The 18,140-nt window shown below is 39.8% G+C and overlaps 1 protein-coding gene across 14 annotated transcripts in view; it reads right to left on the bottom strand.

Moving 5' to 3' along the window:
* Positions 1–18,140, bottom strand: part of AKAP13 (A-kinase anchoring protein 13) — a 326,473-nt gene that overhangs the window by 257,526 nt on the left and 50,807 nt on the right. The window lies entirely within an intron of this gene.

Genomic DNA, 18,140 nt, shown 5'->3' on the forward strand with positions numbered 1-18,140 from the left:
GGGTCATCAACCATAAGAACCTGTTCAGGCGAATTTAAACACGTAACACCAGTTGTCAGCCAGGCTAGATAAATTAGAAGACAAAGCCAGGATTATCAATTTCAGTTCCTCACAGCCTCAGTAGGTTTTCATGGAATATCTCAAAACTTCCTTTATCCTGAAAAATACAAGAACCTTTTCCAACACGGGCTCATAATATTCACTCACCTCAGAGAGTTTTCAAGAATCACTCACCTACACAGTATTTTGAGAGCAAATAATCATAAAGAGACTCTCAATCTGGTTACAAAGTGAGCTACTCTGGGCTGTTCTATACCATCTAAGCCATGAAATAATAAAGTTTTTGTTGTTCTTGTTCTTTCATATTATTCTGAGACAAAAATACAGAAAACTTTTAACATGTAAATTTTGGTTCCTGAAGATACTAGAAATCAGGCATCAGAAATGACCTTCTCAACCCTGCTTTAGTCAATTTAAAGTCAGCTGGACAAAGACAGAGAAAGTATGCTGACCCAACGTGCCAGACCGAATAACGGGTAACAGGTTGGACAACAGAATCCAGATCCAAATATATTATAGGCTGGAACACCAGGCCCTGAAACTGTTCCTCTGTTTGTTTACTCACTCACTCATTCCCCAAAGTGCAGTATGCAGCTACTGCTAGGCATACTGTGTTAGATGCTGCCGATGAAAATAATAATAAAAATACAGTCCTTGCTCTCAAAGTGTACACATTCCAAGGAAAACATCATGAAAACAAGGAAGTGAAAGGATATGCCTTAGTTACCCAGGTAGAGGAAGACACAAGGGAGTATGGGGAAGAAAGTGGTCAAGAAAGGCTTCACGGAAGAGGTGACTCTCGAGCTGAATCTTAGAAGTTGAAATACATCAGAGATGAGAGAGTAGAGGGGTCATTCTAGAGAGAGAAGACTGTGTGCACATTCAGACAAAGGCATAAATACCTCACAGCTGATGAGGGTACAACTAACTAACTGACTAGGGTCCAGCAGGCCTAGAGCACAGGTTCTGTGGGGTGTTAGAAAGAAAAAGCTCAGGGAAGCAAGCTCAGGGATAAAAATCTCAATCATTCAAACATTTATTAAGTACCTACTACGTACCAAGTACTGAAAATCGGCAAGGTATACATTTAGAATCAACTATATCAAATAAAGGTAGGAAAGATGTAGTATAGCAGAGCACTTGTAAAATACACTTAAAGGCTGGTTGACACGAAACTCCAATGAATCATCAAATGGCTGCCAAAATCACCAATATGCACGAACAGCTGTATAGTTAACACAGTTATACACATGTACATACGTGTATGCACAGTAAATACAATAATAGCGTCCAAAGCAAAGAAGCTGACAGGTGATTCCAAACCACTGTTTACTCAACAGACCTAGAATATAATGGTCCATTCTGGGAACTCCACCAAGATAGACACAAACAAAATTAAAAAGGTTGGAAACAAAGTGAAGGGGATGGTAAAAGAAATGAAAAACATGTTTTGAAAAGTAACAGCTGATGAAACTAGAGAGATTGAACCAAGAGAAAAGAGAAATTTAAAGATCCTGGGACAATGGAGCTTGACAATGGAGCATAAATTTTACAGGCTTATATTTGGTGTTTCAAAAGTTTTAGTCAAGTCATCACTGTCACCACTAAAACGTACTATATGCCTACTATGAGTAAGGGCAGTGCTAGACAGTAAGAAGAGGAAGATGGAGAGCACGGTGAATCCTTTAAAGGGTTCAAAATTACTAAAATCCAAATATTTCCTTTTAAAGACCTCCAGTCTACTAGAGCACAGAAGCCAGATCTAGAAACAGATATATAGCAATGTTAAAAAGTAATAAATGCCTAAAGATCAATAAAAATAATTACATTTCTGTTAACTATACAGCTCAGTCTCTGGTTTGACCATTAATCTGTATGTACACTGATAAACGAGAAAAAAAGAAGAGGGTAAGCAATCGAAAATTCTGAACCTATAGAACATTACTGGTAGGGAGAGTCTGATGGAAATTTGTTAAGCGTTCCAGCTCTGACCTCAGGTTGCCTGAGGTTAAATTCCAGCTAAACCATCTACTAGCTGTATAATCTTGGGCAACCTGATTTTATCACTGAGCTTCAGTCTTCTCTCTGTACAGATAGATGAATATGAAGCCACCAGTTTTAAACCCCCTCTCTGGAATTAATTCCATAAAATGGAATTATACAAAAATGTACAAAATTAGAAATGACCTGGAATAACTGACTATGATGAAACCAAAAGGAAATCAAAGGAATAAATATTTATATGGCAGGCTTATTATTACATATGAATTCTTTTAAACTTCAAAAACTCCTGAGAAGTAGATAATATCCCTATTCTACAAGAAAATGGACATTAGGGTTCAAAGAACTAGTGGACTCAGGAGTCAATCTGACTCCTCCACTCTTTCTTTGTTAATCCTAAACAATACTACGTTCCAAAATCTGCAGCGACATTTCTAAGACCCATGCAGGACACGTACTGGTGCACACACATGGATGGGCACAGGAACAAGAGGGACGGGCAAGGGAGATGTCTGAATATTTATGAACAGGAGAGCCACTCATCTGATAAACCAAACAGATAGGGGCACCGCATGTCAGACTTTAACCCTTTGGTTGCTGGATCATAGGGGCTGTGTTGGAAAGGAAGGGGCCATCTTGGGGGAGGTCCAAGGGCAGCCAGAGCAAGAAGTGGGAACAGGGGCTTGGGGCAGTATTTCAGACTTTTAACAATCAGTATGGCCTCAGTGCACACTAGGCTGGGTGTGAGCACACAAGCACGTATTTCTAAAAAGGTTAAGGTCAGAATCACAGGACTGGCTTCCACATTTCAACCAAGGCACATTAACCAGACTCACCACCAAGTGATTCCCAGCACTGCCACCAGCAACATCACCTAGGAGGGAAAAGCAAAGACCAACAAAGGCCTCCCCAGAGGTTGCTCTTGGCCAAAGTTGACTCTGATATCAATAGAGCTCACGGCCTTTGATGTAGCCAGGCTAGCTCAAATGCATCAGTCTCCTTTTTGCCCTTTCTCAGAAACAAGAAGAGGGTAGCAGGAAAGGAAAGCAAAGAAGAAAGGCAGAGGGAAAAGCAGCACAAACAAAAAGAGCCAGTGTTCGCTGCAGACCTCCAAAAGAAACCAGCCCCGGCACGTTTCAAAAAACCACCATATTCTACCATTTTGTGCAATTTAGTGTTGGCTGCAACTTAATCTAACTGATCTCATAACTGTGGATCTGTAAGATCCAGAAAGAAACACTATAGGGACTGAAATCTATGAGGTTTGTTAAGACCAGGAACTTGGAGAAAAGTGGGACAATGAAGCCTTAATTCTTCCTGGGCTCTACGTTCATCATCCATTTTCCCCTTTCTTCTTACAGACATGTCAAACAGTAATGATTTCTACTTAATTCTTTCATTAAATTTAGGAACTGTTTATCCCCATTCCTTCAAATAATTTTTTCTGTCCCATTATCCCTCTCTTCTCTTTCTGGAACTTCAATTACATACATATTATAGATCTTTTTCTAAATTGTCCTACAGGCCTCTCAGGTTCTGTTCAAAAAGGTTTCAGTTTCTTTTCTCTCTGTTCTTCAGATTATATAATTCTTATTGATCTAAAAGCTCAGTGATTCTTTTCTCTGTCATCTCTGTTCTGTTAAGTTTCTCCTGTCAAGTTTTTATTTCAAATAGTTTTTCTTTTTTTATAGTTTCTATTTCTGTGCTGAGATTTCGTCGCTTTCCATTACCAGTAGATCTTCCTGTACATACTGAGTGTAGTAATGACAGCTGCTTTAAAATCCTTACGCACTAAATCCAACATTTGGGTCATCTCGGGATCAATCTCAATTGATCAGATTTCTCTCGAGAATGGGTCACATTTCCCTGTTCCTTCATATTTCAAATAATCTTAGATTATATCCCGGATATTGTGGCAACTCTTGATTCTTTTATTCCTCCAGAGAATCCTGATTTTTTTTTTTTAAGCAGGCAGGTAATTGGACTCAGATGGCAAACTTTCGTCTCTTGGACGGCAGCTCCAATCTGCATTCAGTTCAAGCCTTAGCCTGGCTGCCCATTCATACACAGATCAGGAGAGAATTTCTACCAGAATTTGAAGAGAATTTCTACCAGAATTTGGGGCACGCCCTCTCTGGGCTCTCTTCTCTCCTGGATTCTCCCTTCATGTTCCAATGGTTGTGATTGCCCTGAACTGTGTCTGCTGGTGATACAGGCCATAAACACTTTAAGTTTTCCATGGACTTTTGCAGTTTAAGAAAAAGAGGGAGAAAGCGAATAATTTTTCATTAATTAAAACTACCAAAGTAAAATTTTTGTTCAGGTTTCTTCATGAGAAAGGGAAAGCACACACCCATAAAGAAACACTGAGTAAATATATTAAGACCCAACATCTGAGATTTATTACACAAACTTCTCTCCAAAGCAACTCAGATACAATGCCACTCTACTTCTAACTGTCATGTGCAAATGACAGAATGAAGATTATACTTGAAGCAACAAACCGTCAACAGGAAAAGAACCACCGCAGTTAAAGAAAACAGGAGCAGTAAGAAAAGATAGTTAACAGGAAGAAGGAGATAGAAAAACTATTTAACCTGTGAAAACAGTAACTCGGAAAAGTGGTCTGGGGGCTTTAGCATGTGGCAAAGTGTCTCAAAAACATTTCTAAGGATATACAAGTATCACCATATTAGGTAGTTCGTAAGCTCAAACCTTTGAGTGTTAACGACATGTTAGCACTGTGCCAAGCACTGAGGACAGAAGTGAAAAAACACTCAGTCCTACCCTCACAGAGGTTAAAATCTAGTGAAAAAGACAAGAAAATGGACATACGATATGATAGATGAGATACAATGGAAATATATTAGTTTTCTATTGCTTTCATAACCAACTACCACAAACTTAGTGGCTTAAAACAACAAAAACCTTTTGTTTTCAGGTCTGTAGGTTAGAAATCTTACGCAAATCTCACCAGGCTAAAAGCCAAGGTGTCAGCAGGCTGCACTCCTTTCTGGACACTCAGGAAAACCCTGTTTCCCCGTCTTTTTTAGCAGCTTCTAGAGGCACCTGTATTTCTTGGCTGTGGCTCCTTCCTCCACCTTCAAAGCCAGCAAAGTGGAATTCCTCTGACCCTTTTCCAATCGCCATCTCTCTCTGACCACAGCCAGGAAAGGTTCTCCGCTTTCAAGGACCGCTACAAACAGACTGGCCCACCTGGATCATTCAACATCACCTCCCTACCTCATGTCCACAATCTTAATCTCATCTGCAATGTCCCGTTTGCCATGTAAAGCAACATACTCATGGATTTTAGAGATAAAGACGTGCGCATCTTTGGGGGGCCATTATTCTGTGTAGCACAGGAAGTGTCATAAAAGGTTCGATAAAAATGAAGCAAGTCAGATATTTATGGCAAGCATGGGGGTGACAGGGTTCATGAAGAGTGACCCAAGTGAACTCCAGCTGTGGCTTGTAAGAACTCATCACAATGATGAGTAAAACGTACGGTAAGCTATGTGAAGGACTGTGTGCTTTTCAAGCAGAACAAACAGCATATGCAAATACATACGCACACAAAATTTCACAGAATATTCAGAGAACTGGCAGAAGTTTGGTGACTGTGTGTATGTGACAGAAATAGGAGATAAGACCAGAAAGATAAAAAGAAACAATTACAGACTGTCAAGGAATTTAGACTTTACTCTAGAGGCAATGAGAAATGACTGACAGTCCGAAGGCAGTAAAATGTCATGATGCGTATGCCCGAGAATGTAATTTCTGGCCATGATGTCAAAATAAGTGCTGAAGAGGTAAGTCTACAAACAGGAAGTTGGGAGGCTACTGCAATTGTCCTGGTAAAAGACAGTGAGCCTAAATAGGGACAATGGGAACAAGGATGCAGAGGAGAGAACCGATCTGTGACAAGTAGAATAACAGGAAAACTTAAGTGATCTGAGACAGTGGCGAGTGAAGATTAAGTAGGAGTCTAGAAAGATCTTTACCTTGACTAGATAGATGATGGTATTACTAAGAAAAAAAGATGAGCAGGTGGTAACTATAGGAAGATATAATGAGTTAAATTCTGGATATGCTGGTTTTAAGGCAACCTTGATATAGCCAAGAGTAACAGCTCTTGACAATGAGCAATAAAGAGATGGATATATGAATCTGAAGATCATGAGAGAGTCTTGGTGAGAACTATAAATTTGGGAATCATTAGCATATAGGTAATAGTTAATGTTATAGTAGATAAAATCACCTAGACAAGTATATGCAGAAAAGTAAGCCCAAACTCAACACTCGAAGGAAAACAAATATTTAGACACAAGCCAGAGAAGTTGGAGAAACAAGAAATATTGGTGTGACAGAAGCCTTAAACAGGAGACTATTACAGCAACATAGCAAAATTGATGCTCATATTATAATGATGGCCCTGAGCCACTCAAGAAAATTTAAACTATTAAGTAATTTATTTCAGTATATGATGCTTTCAGAAAAAGTTGTCCAAAACGCTTAAAATAGTTTTGAGGCAAAAAATTCTCAGTTCTAGAAACTACCAACTATTCAAAATGATTTCCCCAAGTTTCAAGGCAGCAGCAATCTGGTTTCTGCTGTACATATTAGATAGTTAAAAATCAAACAAATATTTTTTAAAACACTTGAATGACAAGGATTTCACTTATGACAGAAATCTGGAAATAATCTACATAACCTAAGGAGAATGATTAAGGCTATTTAAAACCATAAGCAAGATAAACTTAATAGCATGTGCAAATGCTTATAATGTAAAGTTATAAAAATCAGAATGTAGACACGTAACACTGGCGCCCACAGGAGGGAGGGAGGCAGGGAACAGACTAAAACGTTCAGTGATAATTCCAGGAAGGTGTGATTATGGGTAATTTTTACTTTTCTACGTCATATTCCAAATTTCCATAATGAGTTAACTTCTACATATTCCAGAATTTCCATAATGAGTATATATTACTAAAAATCAGGATAAAAGGAATACTTAAAGGTTAGTATTTTCTTCATAACTGCTTAAGGCAGATGCCCCACCCCTTGAAGAGACCCACTTCTATCTGGCAAACATTCCAATCTCTTTTCATGACGCTTTGGCTTGGAAAGGTAAAACAGAGCATTCCCTACAATTAAGTAATGTAGTCACAACTCACAGTCATCCTCCACCAAGGGCTGGAGTTGGGTATGTGAACACAGACACAGCAAATACAAGAGGCTAAAATAAAGGCAAACCATTTTGTTTGTTACCATGCAACAGATGTCTGCAATGGACAAGGCCTGCGGAAACAGGTGTGTCCAAGTAGAGAATGACATCCAGATCCTGCAAGGAGCCAGGGCGACAACTAGACACCATGGCGCTGAGACAGATAATCTCCACCTGCTTCTCCGATGACTGTGACTCTGCACACTGATGAACAGACTGAGCCCACTGCTTCCCAGAAGAAAGGCAGGTCCTCTCTTCTAAAAAGCTCTCGATGGCTCCTTTCACCCTTATTTTTAAAAAAATCTTTAAAGGCCAAGAGTGTATTTTCTTCAACCTCATATCCTCCAAAGCACCTGGCACAGTACCACACCACAGCAGGCCCTCAACAGCAGTGAGGAAAATCATTCACTCTGGAGGTCAAATAGACATAGATTCGAATGCTTGGCACACCTCCTAATATTTTAGATGTTACCTTTAAAGACTGATAAAAATGCAGATATAGAAAAGATTATTTCTCTGAAGCCTGGAGCAATTCCTTTAACCTCTCCAAGCTTCAGGTTCCTGGTCAGTCAAAAGGGGATCACACCTTCTTACAACACTGCGGGAGGATGAAGCAGGAAGATGTGAGTCAAATGCCGAGCTACAGTCAGTGCCTGGCACACAGGAGATAATAAACGGCAGTTATTGTTAGAGGTACTAAACGGACTGGGGAATATCTCCCCAGATCCATAACCTCATGGAACTTTCAGGGAAGGTTCATGAGCTCAACAAAAGCTCACAGCCGATCATTTTACAGGAGCTGACTATACTCTGGGGGAGAGAGTGCCAACCTGAGCTGTAAGAAAAAAGAACGCGAGGGCAGCGAGCTTCCCATAGTCTCGAAGGCAGTGCAGGCCTCATTACTGGGATTCTGACTAAGAAAGAGTGGCCAGGATTCGTTTTCATCTCTAACACCTTATTAATAGTCCCCTCCAACCCAAAGCAGAAAGGCCTGTTTAACCAAAATGTTCAGTGTGTATATTCCAAGCGGCGAAACAATTCAACATTTCTGATTTTGCTTACAACAAGGAGGATGAGCTTACATTAGTTTAGAGTGGAAAGGCAGAAAGGGTTTGATTCTTTACTTCAAAAATGACCTGAAGTTTGGAAAAATGCCATGGCCTACAAAAAGGCTTTTCTGTTTTTCTACGTTTGAGGCAAGAAAAATAAGGCAGATCTAAGACCTACTGCTCAGGCTGGGGATGTACAAAAGGAAGTACATAAAGGAATTCCTTCTCTCTTTTATTTCCTCCTTTTCTCTCAAGGAGAATGAACTTCAGACTTCATGTTATAGAATAAGTAACAGCAAAGAAAAAATTAACAGCCCAAGACGTGGAGACACTGTCAGAGTGTCTGACTTGAAGGAGTTTGTCCCAGGCCAGAGAGAGGTACTTCCCGAGTCCTGAAAGATTATTTAAGAATGAAAGAAAGGGACAACAGCAGTTTGCAGTGAGAAAGCAGATTCTAAAAACTGCAATCTATTGGGTTTTATCTCAACATCAGATTTTCATTTTAATTGTTAAAGAGGGATGGTCTGTGAGCCTTAGAAAGGGAATGATCTAAAACCTAGCATAGAGCCATGAATCAAATACACCCGAGGTTTTTTGGGGGTTTTTTTAGTAACTTTTTTCATCCAAAGGACTGATAGTGTGTCTAAACTTCAACAAAACACCTGCCCAATCTCTCCTGATAGTACTGCGAACAAAGTGAAGAAATGTGGGGTAGGAGGACACGGTGGCCTCAGATGGCAGCACAGCAGGACTAAATTCTCCCTCCTCCTGCATGTGCTTTTAAAGCCAGAGATGTGCTTCTAGGCTAACGCATGTCCTAGGGATTCCGGGAAGCACCGTGCGAGGGGAGAACATGCCCCACATCCTAGTGTCGCCATCCTCAACCCTATAAAGTTTCGACAACAAAGCAAAACAAATAACTGGCGAATATCTACAAGAAACTCTTCCCCACCCCACCTCTGTCCAATTCTGATGAACACCAGAAATATCTAATGATAAAATGATCAAATACACAGACTATTTGAGATTCATTAAGAATGCTAGTATATTGAAAGTCAGACTGAAGATCCCAAAACCCTGAATGGCTAAAAGGATGTACCAAGGATGTACATGAGAAGCCAAATGTACCAAGATGAAATTTAATATGGATATAAGCGAATCCTGTACTTCTACATCAAAACAAAACACTCAAATGAACAGAGAGAGGCAGAAGAAATCTATCTTATTAGCATATGTAGAAAGGGACCTGTGACTTGGTGGCCAACAATCTCTCCTATGTCAATAAGATGAATTAAGGTTTTTGGGTCAAAAAAGGGGAAAATCTGGTTCTATTTCTTGATGGCTGTTAAGAAAACAAATGAGAAAAGTGACCTGAGCTTCAGAGAGCTGGAATAAGGAGACTCATTCAAGATAAAACAGTTCTTAAATGCCAGGTCAAGACGATGGCTCAAGGGTACAGAGTTTCTTTCAGGGGTGATGGAAATGTTCTAAAATCACTGTGATGACTGTTACAGAACTCTGTAAATATACCAAAACCACTGAATTGTATCCTTATATGGGTGAATTATATGGTAGTATATGAATTAATCTCAATAAAGACGTTTTAGAGTTAGAGTTAAGCATCAAACCCAGGTCCATACCCTTTTCATTTTATTGAAGAGCTCATTTTTTTTTAAATCTCTTATTTTAAAAAGCAAATCAGAGGTTCCATCATTTTCTGACTACACATCCCTTTTTTTGGCTTAACTCGTTATCCATTCCTTCCTTAAAGTTCAGAAAGCAGGATAAAGAACATTAAGTCCTGTCGAGTAGCACACCAAAACCCAATGAAGTCATGGAAACTATGGCTCAAGTCTTCCCACACGTTGTTTGATTTGGCATTGACTTTGCTCCAAAACAAAAAGGGCAATCTCATTTACCTGACTTGCATTTCCAAGGGTATGACCAACTCGCACAGTCTGTAGTCACATTATCCAACACATCCGACATACAGATTCAAAGACCCTCTGCCTTATGTCATCAGTCTACACTATTCAACTCCATTTCTCTGTCTTCATTACAGAATTATGGTCATTTCTATCAAGGTTACACAATTTTGTACTTTATACATATTAGAATGTTACTTCTGTGACCTCTAATTACCTAAAACTCATATATTCATTTAACATATAGAGCTCCTACTACGTGCTAGGAGACTTACCAGGCATTGTGGAGACAAAGCTGAGTCTTTGGAAGGTTTACATGTGCCCTCAGAGTGCTTACAGTCCAGTGAGGGACAAAGTAAATAATCACACAAATAATTAGAAAAGTGCAACTAGATTACAAAGATGAGGTACATGGTATCATGAGAACAAATAACAGGGAGATTTTACCTGTTTGGGGAAGTCAAGGAAAAGCTTCCCTCAGGAAGTGAGTGTTTGGGCTGAGAAACAAGTAACAGTCAAGGAGAAGAATCTTTCAGGTGCAAAGACTCTAACGAAAGACAGTAGGTGAATACGAAGCATTACAAGAAAATGAAGGATTACAAGAAAATGTGTGTAAAACAAAGTGAACAGGAGGCTGTGAGAAAAGAGGCTGGAAAAGAGCACAGGGACCACACCATTTAGGGCCTCCTACAATCCATCAACTACTTTGGTCTTTATTTTAAAAGTAAGGGTCATGATTAGATTTTTATTTTAAAAGGATCACTTGTTTATATAATGGCAATACAGTGAACGAAGGCAGGAAGTGGATACTGGGATTCCAGTTAGAAGGCTGTGGCAATAACTCAGGTAAGAGGGAACAGCCAGGGCTAGGGGGAGAATGATGAAAATGGAAGCAAGCGGGGAGACAACAGACATTTAGAAGCTTAAACTCCGCAAGATTTGTTGATAAATGTGATAAACATAGGAAATAAGAAAAAAGGAGTATCAAGGATGATTTCTAGATTTCTGCCTTGCATGATGTAGACCGACCGTGGTGCCATTTATTGAGAGTGGAAAAAAGAGAATCATGAATTCATGTGTGCCTGTCTTTCTTCCCAGCAAGACTTTAACTTCTCCGACAGGCACACAGTGGATCTGCAAATACTAATTCACTGATTAGTGGTACATGTTGGCAAGAGCCCCATCTAAATAATTCCCCTCTTTGAGTTGATTTTCTGAAAAACTCTAGCTGAGCAACAGTTTTCATGAAAACTTCTCTAAAACTTAGGTAAAGTTGAGTGACCATCATACATTCTAGTTGAAAGGGCATAGCTCACAAAACACGCACCAAAATACTAAGTATATTCCCCCAAAACAGCAGAGAGCTTGTAAAGTGCTACTTGCTGGATTGCTGCTTCCAGAACCTTCCCTCTTTCCCAAAACCATTATCTTTCTTGTTCTAAATAATCAAGCTATTATGACATTCTCTAATAAAAATGTTAAACACGATTTTATTTTAACGTTTAAATGTGCTTCCTTGTTTTCTACACTTATTGTTAGGACACACTTACCTCTTGAGACCTGTTTCTAGGAATGACTATATCAGACCTAAAAGGAAATGTTGATAATTAGGTCCAGTCCCTCTTCTCTTATGGAAAAGGAAAATGAGGCCCTAAGAAGTAACTTGTTCAGTGGTAGAACTGAATGGGACTCCAACCTGACAATCCCCCCACCACTGCCAAGGCAGGTTTGTCCAACACAAAATATTACTTTTACTTATTTGACCCCTTCTGAAAATTGTGAATGATTACAACAGCTGGCTGGAGGATTAGAAATAAAAAGTTCAATGAATTGCAGCTCCTCTTCCAGCCCCAGGACGGCCCAGGAAGGACACTGACAGAAGCATTCACACACGTGAGTACAATGAGGCAGAAAGAGAACAGAGGAAAAGGCTCAAAATCTATTACTGCTATGGCTACACTTCCTATCTCATCTACAGCAAAAAGGTGCGCAAAACTGTTCCAACTTCCTCCAGAACCAGAACAAGGAAAAAGGAGAGAAACTTAAATCAACTCCTGCCCATTAGTTTTAAAGTTACTGGTAGCAAAGGGAAAGGTTCTGTGAGAGTAAGCTCTAACTATGAGTTGTTAGACTCTCAACGTACTAAATCATTACCTGGAGCCATTTAGAACAGGTATAAGAGTATATGATGATAACAGCTAACAACGATAGCTTGAGTTTATGACATATCAAGCTCTGTTATAAGGGTTTTATACTAAGAAATCATTTAATCTTCACAATAACCATGAAGGTTATTTCAGCTTTACCAAAGAGGCAATGGAGCACAGAGAGGTTGAACACATTGTGCAAGGTCACACAACTAGAAAGTGGACACTTTTAAGGAGCAAAGAAAGGTTTTAGAACCCGGGCATTCTAGCTCTAGGATTTATGCTCTTAATCACCACGCAGTACTGCCTCTCCGAGTACACACTGTGAAAAACGAATATCTATGCTGTCATGTATTTATACATTGTTCAATGGATTTCAAATTCAGTTCTCCTCCTCAGAGCCCAGAGCTTTAGGAAGGACTCGGCAAAGTGGGGAGGAAGAAAAGGCATGTTTACCTGGCTAGACAACCCAGGCAACTTACTCAGGACAGCCCTCACAGCCAACAAACACTTTTTCCACCCCATTCCCTCAGTTTCAAGTATCATTTCCATGCAGATTGCTCTTGATACTGACTCTAGCTCTAACTTCCTTCCTAAGCTCCGTACCTAACTGCTTACTAGACATCCTATTCCCCATGGAAGTTCTGAACCAAACTCATCTTCTATACTCTCCTTCTCTGTCGTTCATCCTCATCAAAGGTCTCACGCAACTCTTTCCGTCTCCTTTACCTCCTACGTTGTATCTCAAGAAGCCCTATTTATTTCACCTCTACAATGTCTCTTCATGCGTCCCTACTGCCTCAAGCCCCTTGGACTGGAGCTTGCCTGCTGCTCTCCCTGGCGCCAAGCATCATCTATCCCCCACGTTATCTATCACAAGGTTCAACTCCCCCGCAATTTGGACATGATGTGTCAATTCTCTGATCAAATCCTTCCAAAGAACCTTGCTTTCTTCACAGTAAGGCCAAACTCCCTGGCTGCAAAAATAAAGAAACTTATTTCCTGCTGCCATTACAACTCTAGCAATACCAGGCTGCTCACCAATCATGGTACTTCCACAGCTAAGTCAAAATGAATAGAAAGAAAAACTTCAGGTACAGCACTGTTACAAACATGAATAATTTCTGTCTCTCTCCCTTCCTGCCTTAATTTAATTAATTGATTGAGTTTAATTAATTTAATTTAGGTTGGCTTTTTTCAGAGCTGATGATATCTTTCTCCTCAAGTCAGCCTGTAAGTACTATAATACAGGCAAATCACAGTACTATGGGAGCTCAAAGGAAGAGGTAATTAGACGACTTGTCATCAGAGCACACTGCTATATAAACTACTTCCATAATAGGACAATCGGATAAGAAAATAGAATTAAATGATATTTCAGGACACAGGATACCCTAAATAACAAATTTCTCGCATCAATGAGCACTAAAAACCCTAAGGTGTATCAGTTTACTTCTCTGTCTCCAAAATTAGAGCAGATGGATCAGTGTCTCCGGCCTGCCTCTCGGGGATGCCACCATAGCCCTGTGACTCTCACTGCAAGCTCTAGAAACGCAGGTTTAGAGACGAAGCACCCTGTAGTGGTAAAGTGCGACGTTGTTCACCATTTTCTTCGGTATTTTAGGGGCCTCAAAAACAAGGCCCACAAACCGCGCAAACTAAATATTTATTAAAATTATCCAGTATCTAAAAAATGTAAATAACCCCAAGGAGTTTCACTCCAGAAAACTGTTTTGATCAGATAATTTCCCAGTACTTATCAGAGATCAGAGGACAAGGGCTTTTTGATTGAGCAAGCATGTGGAGGCTGAGGGAAAAGAAGGGGAGAGTTCATTCAGTCTTATATACTCTAAGAGAAGACAAGATGTTAAATGGAAAAACAGTATGCGCGACCCTGCGCAAGTTCTCTCTACCCGCGTTTCCCCAGCCGTCAGTTTTCAAAACAGCTATGATGACTGTACCATGTGAAGTTAACGTCTTCTGTGGTAAGAGAATACTCCAGGGCAAAGGGGCTGGGAGAGAAAGGCTCCAGGAGGTAAGAGGTCCAAAATGGAAGAGAGAGGCCACCAGAAGCGAACTCACTCACCGGGAAATGCTGCGAAGAGTCCTGGAGTTAACCTCACCCAATTTTAACTGAATCGTAAGCCCTTTCGCACAAAGCCTACATGGCCTTGTCTTCTGAAAAAGATTCAAACTGATTCGGAATGCCCTCTTAGCCATTCTAAAAGAATTCTGCTTTCTTTGTAGGTATTTCAGTCAATCACTAAGAGCTTTCCTTTCCAATCTTTCTGACCATGTGAAAAGCAAAAATAACCATCAATGTAAAGATTTTACTCTAAACAACCTCTTACTCCCACGCAGATTTCTTCTGCAACCAAGTCAAAGACCAGCTGGCACCAGAATAAGAGGGAAGAAAATAATTCACTTTTTATTTCCTTTGGGATTTCTTTTCCACACTTCCTAACTCTCCTCTTATCACTCTTCATCCTGATCCACTGGTCCAAATATGTTAAGATGATCACTGGAAGCTGCCACCTTTGGCTGTTGTCTGTTTTGTTTGTTTTAAGGAGCCCGATGTGGCAGTAAGATGCTCTACTCCAGCCTCAGTTCTAACGTTAAGCCCGAACATAACATCTGTTGAGAATATATACAATTCATATAAGAAGTAGTTGGCTCAAGTGGAAAGCCCTAAATCACTAAACAAAATCGTTTAGCGATTAACAGAGTGGGTTAATATAAAGAACTCTGCTTTTAACTGTCCAGAGTCCAAACATCACACGTTCTTTTGCACTCATTACACTCCCAAGCCTTAACCTGAATCACTAAGAAAAAAAATTTCTGCTGGCAAATGTCAATGGGGGGGAAAGAATCTGGATTCCAGTACAAACATATCAACCACCTTTTTGTTTCCAGGCAGGATACTATGGCAACAACACAACAACACAAGCAACAGATTAGACTAAGTTATGCTATCTGATAAAGTGAGGGCGTCCACGGGGAAGCTCTGGCTGTCAAGAAGGCCTTGACAGTCATAAACATCTCCTAAACGAAGGAGGAAGAAAAGCGAGGCTCCAGCATTACAAATATCCTATACACACATACACACTGTTTACATAAGAAGAGTACACTACAACTGATGCATCTTACCCATTAACTCAAATGCAAATAATCTGATGATTTGAGATTTAAAAGTACTTAGGAGAAGACAGAGGTTCTTTCAACACTGATCCCTAGGGCAGACACGCCTGACCATATCACCAGAAACTTATTTCAGGGTTCCACCTACACGAAAAACTAGGAATGCTGATATACCATAGAAAGACCTTTGTTGAGGAGCTAGTCCACTTTACAGATGAAGACACAGAGCGGCTTACCTGGAAATCCACAGCTGGTTATTAGTTAATGTTGAATAAATTAAAATTGCTGATGAAATCGATGCAATTCAAGGAATTTTCCTTGTTAAAAATCCCAGCTCTCCTCCTTATCTTTCTATGCGGCTAACAAATACAAAAGTTAAAACTAAGGCTCTAGGGTTGAAACCACAGCACAGAAAGAAGAGAAACAAGCCTTAATTTGAGGAGGACATAAGGGATCTCGGAACTAATAGAGAATAAAAGGGAGACCACATGAGCCAGAAAAGAAAGAGGAGGAGAAGATTTCTTCCTTTCTTCTTTTAAAGCCTTCCAAACCATGAAAAAAAACGACAGGTTAACTATTTTAATTGAAAGATGCTTACGTTTTCCCCTTGATTTTCAGATCTATCACGCACTAGCTGAATGACACTGGGCAAATTATTTACCCAAGCCTGTAAACGAAAAAGAGGTAGGGAGGATGGAGAGATGGAATAAATTTTTAATATAATTTTAATACTTCATGGAGCTTTGTGAGGTGGAAGGCCTGGCTCACAATAGATGCTCATCAAATATTAGCTCCTAACCTTTTCCCTTTCCATGAGAAATGCAAGAAAACAGGCCCGAACCCATCAGCAGATACAAATATTGTGCCAAGGAACTATGCCGTGCAGAGTCTGTATACCAATCACCCCAAGTTAAAAGTACGCTGCACCAAAATCAGGACAGTAGTCTTGGGAGAAGAAAGGTTTTTCTTTATACTTTGGTTATTTCCAAAAGTTTCTGTAATAAACATGTTTTTCTTTTATAGTTAGAAATAACTGGGGGGAAAAAAGAAAATGTTTGAAGACTGGTTTCATCAGTCTCATGTTAGAACTGTTTTTAACAAATGTTCAAGTTAGCTTATGCTATCCTTGGCTTATCCAACCTAAACTGTGTGTTAAAACAAGATTTTATGATCACCCTCAGAGGGAGAGGATAACAGAGCATCTTCTTAACTAAAGTCAAGCTGACTAAAGCTCTACTCGTTGACAAAGACTCTGACGACGACTTCTTAACAGAATCAGAACAAGCAAAGCAAACTATGGTATGAGGCTGCCCTACAGCAAGGCCAAGACTCAAGACAATCCCCTTTGCTCCTTCTTGCCCAGGACTAAGTCAGAAAATGGAGGCCTCTGCTCATTAGCACCAAGCCTGAGACGTAGTAAATAGCTTGAAGGAAAAGAACTTTTTTTTTAAAGATTGGCATCTGAGCTAATAACTGTTGCCAATCTTTTTTTTTCTTTCTGCTTTTTCTCCCCAAATCCCCCCAGTACATAGTTGCACTTTTTTTTTTTTAGTTGTGGGTCCTTCTAGTTGTGGCATGTGGGATGCTGCCTCAGCATGGCCTGACGAATGGTGCCATTTTCACGCCCAGGATCCGAACCAGCAAAACCCTGGGCAGCTGAAGCAGAGTGCACACACAACCACTTGGCCACTGGGCCGGCCCCAGGAAAAGAACTTTTAAGAGTCTTTCCAACAAATGGCACTAGAAGAAGTGGATATCCACATGCAAAAAAATGCACTAAATTCTTAGCTCACACCACACACAAAAATTTACCCAAATATGGATCACAGACATAAACATAAGATCTTAAACTATAAAACTTGTAGAAGAAAATGTTGGAGAAAGTCTTTGTAATCTTGACTATGGCAAAGATCTCCTAGATATGACATGAGAAGTGTGATCCAAAAAAGAAAATATGATAAATCAGACCATCGAATTAAAAACTTTTCCTCTTCAAAAGACGCCACTAAGAAAACAAAAAGACGAGCCACAGACTAGGAGAAAATATCTGCCAATGAAATATCTGATACAGGATTTGTATCCAGAATATATAAGGAACTTTCACAACTCAGTAACAAAAACAATTTTTAATGGGCAAAGGGTTTGAATAGGCACTTCATCCAAAAAAATAAACGAATGGCAAATGAGCACAGGAAACAGCATTCAACATCAACAGTCATTACCAATACACACTCACCAGAGCACTAGAATGAAAAAGACGAACAATACCAAGTATTGGCAAAAATGTGGAAAAAATAAGAACCCTCATATATTGCTGGTGGGAACGTAAAATAGAGCCACTTTAGAAAACGGTCTACCCAGCAACCCACTCCTAAGTAACTACAGATGTGAAAACATAACCACACAAAGACCTGAATAGAAATGTTCAAACCTTCAAACAACAGCAGACTACTGAGCTCAGAGTTCTTAGGTATGTTCTTTGTAGTTTCTCTTGCTACCAAACTGTTGGCTCTTGTAACTGCTCTATCAGCCCCTTTAGTAAAATCCACCTGCACTGTCAGAATTTTTTAAAAAATTTCCACCACATTAAAAC

Source organism: Equus asinus, chromosome 2 (genome assembly GCF_041296235.1).
Source record: "Equus asinus isolate D_3611 breed Donkey chromosome 2, EquAss-T2T_v2, whole genome shotgun sequence".
Lineage (NCBI taxonomy): Eukaryota > Metazoa > Chordata > Mammalia > Perissodactyla > Equidae > Equus > Equus asinus.